This window comes from Narcine bancroftii, chromosome 8 (assembly GCF_036971445.1).
Source record: "Narcine bancroftii isolate sNarBan1 chromosome 8, sNarBan1.hap1, whole genome shotgun sequence".
Taxonomy (NCBI): Eukaryota; Metazoa; Chordata; class Chondrichthyes; order Torpediniformes; family Narcinidae; genus Narcine; species Narcine bancroftii.
In genome coordinates, this window is record NC_091476.1 from 106,867,202 (window position 1) to 106,875,291 (window position 8,090).

At 36.3% G+C, this 8,090-nt stretch overlaps 1 long non-coding RNA gene across 1 annotated transcript in view; it reads right to left on the reverse strand.

Moving 5' to 3' along the window:
- The window catches only part of LOC138741834 (uncharacterized), a 37,308-nt gene that overhangs the window by 12,186 nt on the left and 17,032 nt on the right, over nucleotides 1–8,090 (reverse strand). The gene's annotated exons all lie outside the window — the stretch shown is intronic.

Consider the following 8,090-nt stretch of genomic DNA (forward strand, 5'->3'; position numbering starts at 1 on the left):
TCGGGAGGGGCGGGCAGGCTCGGGAGGGGCGGGCAGGCTCGGGAGGGGCGGGCAGGCTCGGGAGGGGCGGGCAGGCTCGGGAGGGGCGGGCAGGCTCGGGAGGGGCGGGCAGGCTCGGGAGGGGCGGGCAGGCTCGGGAGGGGCGGGCAGGCTCGGGAGGGGCGGGCAGGCTCGGGAGGGGCGGGCAGGCTCGGGAGGGGCGGGCAGGCTCGGGAGGGGCGGGCAGGCTCGGGAGGGGCGGGCAGGCTCGGGAGGGGCGGGCAGGCTCGGGAGGGGCGGGCAGGCTCGGGAGGGGCGGGCAGGGCATGGTAAGAATAACAGTGTTACTGTGAAATGAATACAAATCCCAATGTGTTTGTGAGTTAAAGATGTGAAGAATGCTGATTATCTGAAACTTAGTATTGCTACCATCTCTTTTATTTCTTTTTGAGGGGGGGGGGTTATTTTTGGTTCGTTGACAGTTCTCCCATTTTGAGTTGGCAGGACACCATTATATTACATTGCAATATTAATTATTAAGATTTGGTAATTAATTGCTCCATTTTGTCCCAAAACACTTGATATCAGCTTCTGCCCAATTTTTAGAAGGTGTGATTCACTTTGTCCCAGGCTATTTTTTTACTGGAGTCTCTCCATAATTCCATAAAAGTACTTACTTATGATTTATCAAAAAAAAACTTATCAGTCCAAAGCAATAAAAACATGAGCAGGTTTACACTTCAGCTATTAATTGTAATATGCTCCCCAGAAATCATCCCTTCTTTTAACTTCAATGCAAGCATTTAATTTGTCATAATAAAGAACAGCTTTATTATTCTTGTACAGTGAATTCTGGTACTCACTTATTCAAAGTCCAAGAGGGAATAGAGAAGATGTGAGAATAGCCACAGAAACCTCTCTGGGCTAATTGCATGTGCTCCAATGTTATGCTACACAGGAAATGAGAATCGTCATTGAATTTATATTTAGGTTTTATCTGTGGCTTGATATGTACCCTCTCATCTGCCTCCTCAGGAAGTGTTTCTGAATTGCTGTTCCAGTTTTGTGCTATACAAACAGGCTTATAGAAAACTAATCATGGAGTTTTTGGGGGGGATATCCAGGATGCATGCGGGAATACAGATTTGAGTCGGAATGTCAGCAAGGGGGATTAAAATGGGTGGCCACTGGGAGAGCCATGGTATTGATGCCCACATGATTTTTGTTTCCATTTAGACTGAAGGATAAACATTGGCAGGGAGAAATAATAAGTTATTGGATCTATTGTAGCTGCCCAAGAGAACAGAGAGGGGCTCTGTTTAACTTTATATTCAGAGTCTGGCACTTCCCAAGGGGTAACCAGTGACAAATACAGTATGTTTCTGATTAACCAAAAACCGATCAAACAAAATTCCAAATATCCAAAAGGTTTTTTCAGATGAGACACGACATCACAATTTGAAAAAAGGCACACACCATGCTCAAATGGGGCTACAGTGTATCAGTTTTACAGAGGAGACATTTATCCACAGCTTACACATTGAAGGAAAGGATAGCACTGATTATTTTGTTCCAAATTGTCTTTTTTTTTTGCCACAAGTTACTGCAACTTTGTGATAAATTGCATTGTGACGTTCTCAGAATTTGAATTGAATATCGTGCTCTCTCCCCACTTGCCCACCTGAGCCACTCTCTCTCCCCGCTTGACCGCCTGAGCCACACTCTCTCCCCGCTCATCCATCCGAGTCGCGCTCTCTCCCCACTTGCCCACCTGAGCCACTCTCTCTCCCCACTTGACCGCATGAGCCACACTCTCTCCCCGCTCAACCACCCGAGTCGCGCTCTCTCCCCACTTGCCCACCTGAGCCACACTCTCTCCACGCCCACCAGCTTGAGCCACGCTCTCTCCCTGCTCGCCCAAGCTCCAACCTTTCAGTGGGCTTGCTGAAATTCTGGTGAAGGACAATCCCTGTGCAATCCCCTACCACTTACAGATGAGGTGAGACCTCAGGCTTCTGGACAGGATCAGTGATGGTGGTGGGGAGGTGTCAGGGAATGCCGACTGCATGGGGAGGTGTTGGGGGTCAGTGACAGCTGATACAAATATTCTCCTGAATATTCTTGGCTGCCTTAGAAAAAATTCCCGAATATCTGATAAATCCGCTTAATCGAGATAGGTCCTGTCCCAAGCATTTTGTATAATCAGAAATGTACTGTATCATTTTTAAAAAGGGTTATCGACCTGAAATATTAATTCATTTTCTCTTTCTGCATGCAATGAGTAATTTATTGATTATTACAAATGTCATTATAATTATTTTATATTAAATTTGGACTCTTTTCCTAAATAATAATGATATGTTCCTGCAAGATCATCAAATTGATGCTGTGATTGGTCTATGTTTCACTAATTCTTTCTTTTTTTCTTTCCCTTCCATCCAAATGTGTAGAAGTATTGAGAGGTAAGATATTGAACATTTCAGATATTCAAATCATAATGAGAATCGATTCTCCACCCATGAGTGCTGTTCAAAAAATAAAACGATCTCTTATTGTCAGTGTTATAGGCTTTTTGCTACTTTTCTGTCTGGCCACCCTCCAACTGGACGGCATTAACATCGATTTTCAGTTTCAAAATCCCCCTCCCCCCCCCCCACCACTCTCCCCTTGTCTCTTTTCTCCCAGCTCTCTCTGTCTGTGTGTCTCTCTTCTCTTTGTCTCATTTCTCTCTATCTCCTTTCACAGAGCCAGAATCAATTCTCACCTCTTCTCTTATTAAATCCATTTAACATCTTTTCCTGATCTGGACTCCTTCCCCTACCAATCTTTATTCTGACACCTTCCTTTTCTTTGTTTATTCCTCAGGCCCAAAATGTTGGCAATGTATGTTTACCTCCTATGGATTCTGGGAGACCAGCTGAGTTCCTTCAGCCTTTGTGCATTTTACGACAACCACAGTGTCTGCAGACTTTCATGTTTCACTCTACATGATGGTTTTGTTGAAATCAGGATGACCAGATCACTTCATATTAAACTTGAACTTCAGAGTTCAGGTTATTTCAAGCAGTCCAACTAGTCAACTTATACATAGTTATGAAGTATAGTCATGATTAAAATGAAGGAAACAGACCAATCATTTAGGACACTGAAAACTCTAATGGACAATTATGGCTGGAAACTATGTTCAATAATATTGACTTCAGGTATACATTTTGGCCCCTAAAATTGAGACTGAATCTGGGTGAAACATGATTACACATGAAGTTTTGGAAAGCTGAACTTGACATAGCCTACCTAAGACTGATAAACAATAATCAATGGTTTCCATGGTTGGAAGCCTGAGAAAAGAAGGAAATTTAATAATCGAAAAACACTTTTTTAATGAAGGCACTAGTTTGATTTAGATTTTACTCAGAGATTGATTGCAAAATTCCATTGCTTTGGTTGGGGCAGAGTGCAATAGCATCTCAAAGAGATGTCCTCCCAAAATCTCCTGTCAAGAGGTCATATTATTTAGGAAAGAAAACTATGTTATAGTGCAAATAAGAGGAGGATTGATTATTTATGCTAAAGAACACAAAACCATACAGCACAGGAACAGGCCTTTCAGCCCACGAAGAACAGAACATGATGCCAAATTAAAATAAAGCTGCTGCTTGCACTTGATACATATCCCTCTATTCTCAGCATACTTGCTTGTCTATCTAGAAGCCTGTTACAACTGTGTTTTTGCTTCCCACATCTTTTTAAACTCCCCTCCCCTTGTATGTACTCTATTATTGGAAACATTTTTTTTGAAAACTTGATTTTAAATTTTACAAATTACAAACAATATAACCCCATTCCCCCCATTAAACTAAAAAAATCCGTAAAGAAAAAAACCTACCCCCCCCCTCCTCTGGAGCTTCATAAATCATACATTAAACATTTAACTATTAATGTTTGGAGTGCCTTTCACTTTACCTCTATTGACATATAATCTAAATACAATTTCCATATGTCAATAAAAAAGAGAAATTATTTATTAAATTATATGTTATTGTTTCTAAAAATAAACAAGATTGCATTTCATTATGCCATCTATTCGAGCTCAACTGTGTATCATCTTCCATGTTACAGCTATGCATTTTCTTGCTACTGCTAATCCTAATCTTAAAAAAGCTAAATGCGATTTAGTCATTTGCGATTCAATTAAAGGCATAATATAACCCATTAAGCACATCAAAGGATCTACTTGCAAATCCATTTTGAATAAATCTTTCAAAAATCTTATAATTTCCTCCAAAAAAATTTGACCTTTTCACATGACCAAACCGAATGTATAACCTACACCTAAAACCCAAATCTATTAAACTAAATCCATCTCTTCAATTTCTCAGGCGTCAAATATAACTGATGTACAAAATTATAATTGACCATACTATACCTAACATTAATGAACTTTTAACTTTGTAACACTGTCTACACATATTTTCGACCATTCATCCCATGTCAATACAACATTTAAATCATTTTCCCACTTCTCTTTCACCTTATTAATATTTAACTTTTCCATCTTCTCCTGTAACAATCCATACATATCTGAAATAAATCCTTTTCCACATGATTTCACACGAATAACTCCAGTTTCGTTTGACCTGGCAAAATTAATTCATGCCCATAATTCTTCTTCAAAAAATTACAAAGTTGATAATAAGCAAATAAAGAATTTGACAAAATACCATACTTGTAACTTTCAAACGAACAAACTATCCAATAAACAATTTAATCCTCTATTCTGCCAATCTTTAAAATAAAGATTATTTACAGAGAAAGGAATCAAATTATTATTATATAACGGTGCCTTTATAAAAATCTTTCCTTTAGAACCTAATAACGAAGTCCAATTATTCCATATATTCATTATATGCCTTAAAACAGGTAACTCGAATGTTTGCAGTAATATAGAATTCCATTTATAAATAAAACCAGTAATATTATTTTTAGAAATCTGATCCATCTCTATCTTAGCCCATGAAGGGGGTTGTACCATATCAGATAATCTATTAATAAACTGTAACTGTGCTGCTTCATAATAATTCTGAAAATTAGGTAACTGCAGACCTCCTAACTCATAACATCATGTTAATTTATGAATAAACACTCTTGACAATTTACCTTTCCATAAAAATAATCTAACTATTTATTTTCTTAAAAAACTTTTTTGACAATAAGAGCGGTATTGACTGAAATAAATATTGTACCCAAGGATTTATATTCATCTTTATACAATTAACCATTCCAATTAAAGATAATGGTAAATCTTTCCATCTATTTAAATTGGTCTTAATCTTATTCAACAACGGTACATAATTTAAATTATATAAATCTTGATATTCTGTATTTACCCCTAAATATTTAATTTTTATAGTCCATCTAAATCTAGTTAATTGCTTACAATCCATATAATGAACATCAGCTATTGGTAAAATCTCATTTTTTTCTCAATTAACTTTATAACCAAATAACTTACCATAATGATTCAACAAATCTTGTAATGACATTAAAGAACTTTTTGGATTTGTTTTAATATAATCAGCAAACAAACTAATATTATATTAATTTCCTTTTACAGTAATCCCTTTAATATTCAAATCCTGATGTACAGCTTGTGCTAAAGGTTCTAACACCAAAGCAAATAGTGTCAGGGAAAGAGGACAGACCTGTCTGTTGAACGATATAAATTTTAAAATTCTGAAATCTGACCATTAGTCATTACTCTCGCTGTTGGTCCAGCATATAAAACTTTAACCCAATTTATAAACAATGGGCCAAAATTAAATCTTTTTAATACTCTAAACAGAAATTCCCACTCAACCCAATCAAATGCTTTTTCCACATCATCTAAAGAAATTACCATTGCTTGATTCAACTGATGTTTTGCTACATTTATTAATGAAATTAATTTAACTATATTATCTGCTGAATATCTTCCTTTAACAAATCCTACTTGATCAATATGAACCAACTTAGGTAAATGATTAACCAATCTATTAGCTAAAAAATTAGCTACAATTTTATAATCCATATTCAATAAAGATATTGGTCTATATGAAGCAACTTTCAAAGGATCTTTATCTTTCTTTGGTATACTGTAATTAAAGCCCTTGAGGAAGATTCTGGAAATACACCCAGTTTCTATACTTGTTTTAATATGTCCTTATATATTGGAAATAATAAATAATTGAATTCCTTATAAAACTCCAATGTAAATCCATCCTCTCCAGGGGACTTCCCATTGGGCATTGAATACAAAGCTTCTCTCAACACTAAATCAGTGAAATCAGCCTCTAAACTTTTAATTTCTAATTAATTTAAAATTGGCAAATTAATCTCGATAAAAAAGAATCAATTTGTTCTTCCCCTTTACTACCTTCTGATGTATACAAATTTTTATAAAATTTTTAAAATTCTTCATTTATCTCATTCCATTTATAAGTAATTCTACCGTTCTTCCTAATCACATTAATTGTCCTTGAAACTTGTTCAGTTTTAAGTTGCCATGACAAAACCTTATGTGCTCTTCCCCTTAATTCGTAATAAGATTGGTTAGAACACAATAATATTTTCTCAGATTTATATGTTTGTAAATTATTATAACATAATTTAAATTTAGATAATTGTAATTTATCATCTTCGGTAGCCTTCTTCTGCAATTTCTTCTCCAGACTTTCAATTTCCTTTTCCAAAATTAAACTCTCTGACAAATACTGTTTCTTAATTTTGGCAGTATAACTAATAATTTGACCTCTCAAATGAGCTTTTAATGCATCCCATAAAATAAATTTATTTTGCATTGAATCGTCGTTCATCTGCAAATAAAAACTGATCTCTTAAGAATTTAACAAATTCTGGCCTCCTTAACAATATCTCATTAAACCTCCAATGATAAGTCACTTCAGTTGTTTCAGCACCTAAACATTTAACCAACAGTAATGAATAATCTGACAATAATCTACTTTTATACTCTGCATAATTAAATCTCCCCTTGGGAGATTTGTCCAACAAAGGATCCAAACAACAATTAAAATCTCCCCCCACTAAGACATTTTCATTTGCTTGAGTCAAATTTAAAAATACATCAGATATAAAAACTTCATCATCTTCATTTGGAGCATATACATTCATTAATGTCCAAGATTCCGATTAAATCTTAGTTAACTACTAAAACTCTCCCAGCATTGGCAGAAAAAGAATCCAAACTAAGTGCCTTTTTTATTTATTAATATTGCTACACCTCAAGATTTAGAATTAAATGAAGAAGCAATCACATGACTAACCCAATCTCTTTTTAATTTCAAATGTTCTTTTTCTGTCAATTGATTTTCTTGTAAAAATACTATGTCTATTTTTAATTTTTTAATATAATCCAAAACTCACTTCTTTTTTATCAGATGATTTAAACCCTTAACATTAAAAGTTGCAAAAGTTAAAGTATTCATTAGATCCTACTAAATGGCACCCAAACTTACAATTAGCTCGGAAAGGAAAAAATACCCTACCTTCTAAAAAAAGCCCTTTTAAAAAAAAAGCTCCCCACCAACTACTCCCCTAAAAAAAAACATGCGAGTAGTATCTTCCCCTATTAACTGGGTGCAGTTAATACCAATAGTGGCAGAAGACTTTGGATTTGGTTGGGTTCCTATCTTCTCCCTATTGGAAACTTTTGAAAGATTTGATTGAACAACCTATCTATGCCTCTCATAATTGTATAATTTATTTAATACACAGGAGAAAACAACCCATTCTCCAATAACTCATGCTCTCTAACCCAGGCCACATCCTGTTATTACGTCTTCTATAGTCACTGACAAAAGGCAAAGGAGGAAAAACCCAACACCCAACCCCAACCAACCAATTTTCCCCTGCAGCCGCTGCAACCGTGTCTGCCTGTCCCGCATCGGACTTGTCAGCCACAAACGAGCCTGCAGCTGACGTGGACGTTTACCCCCTCCATAAATCTTCGTCCGCGAAGCCAAGCCAAAGAAGAAGTATTTCTAATGAGTTTGAGAGATGCCAGCCACACAGTTTACAGCTCTCATGCATTCTTAAGGTTGCCAACTTTAGTTGGT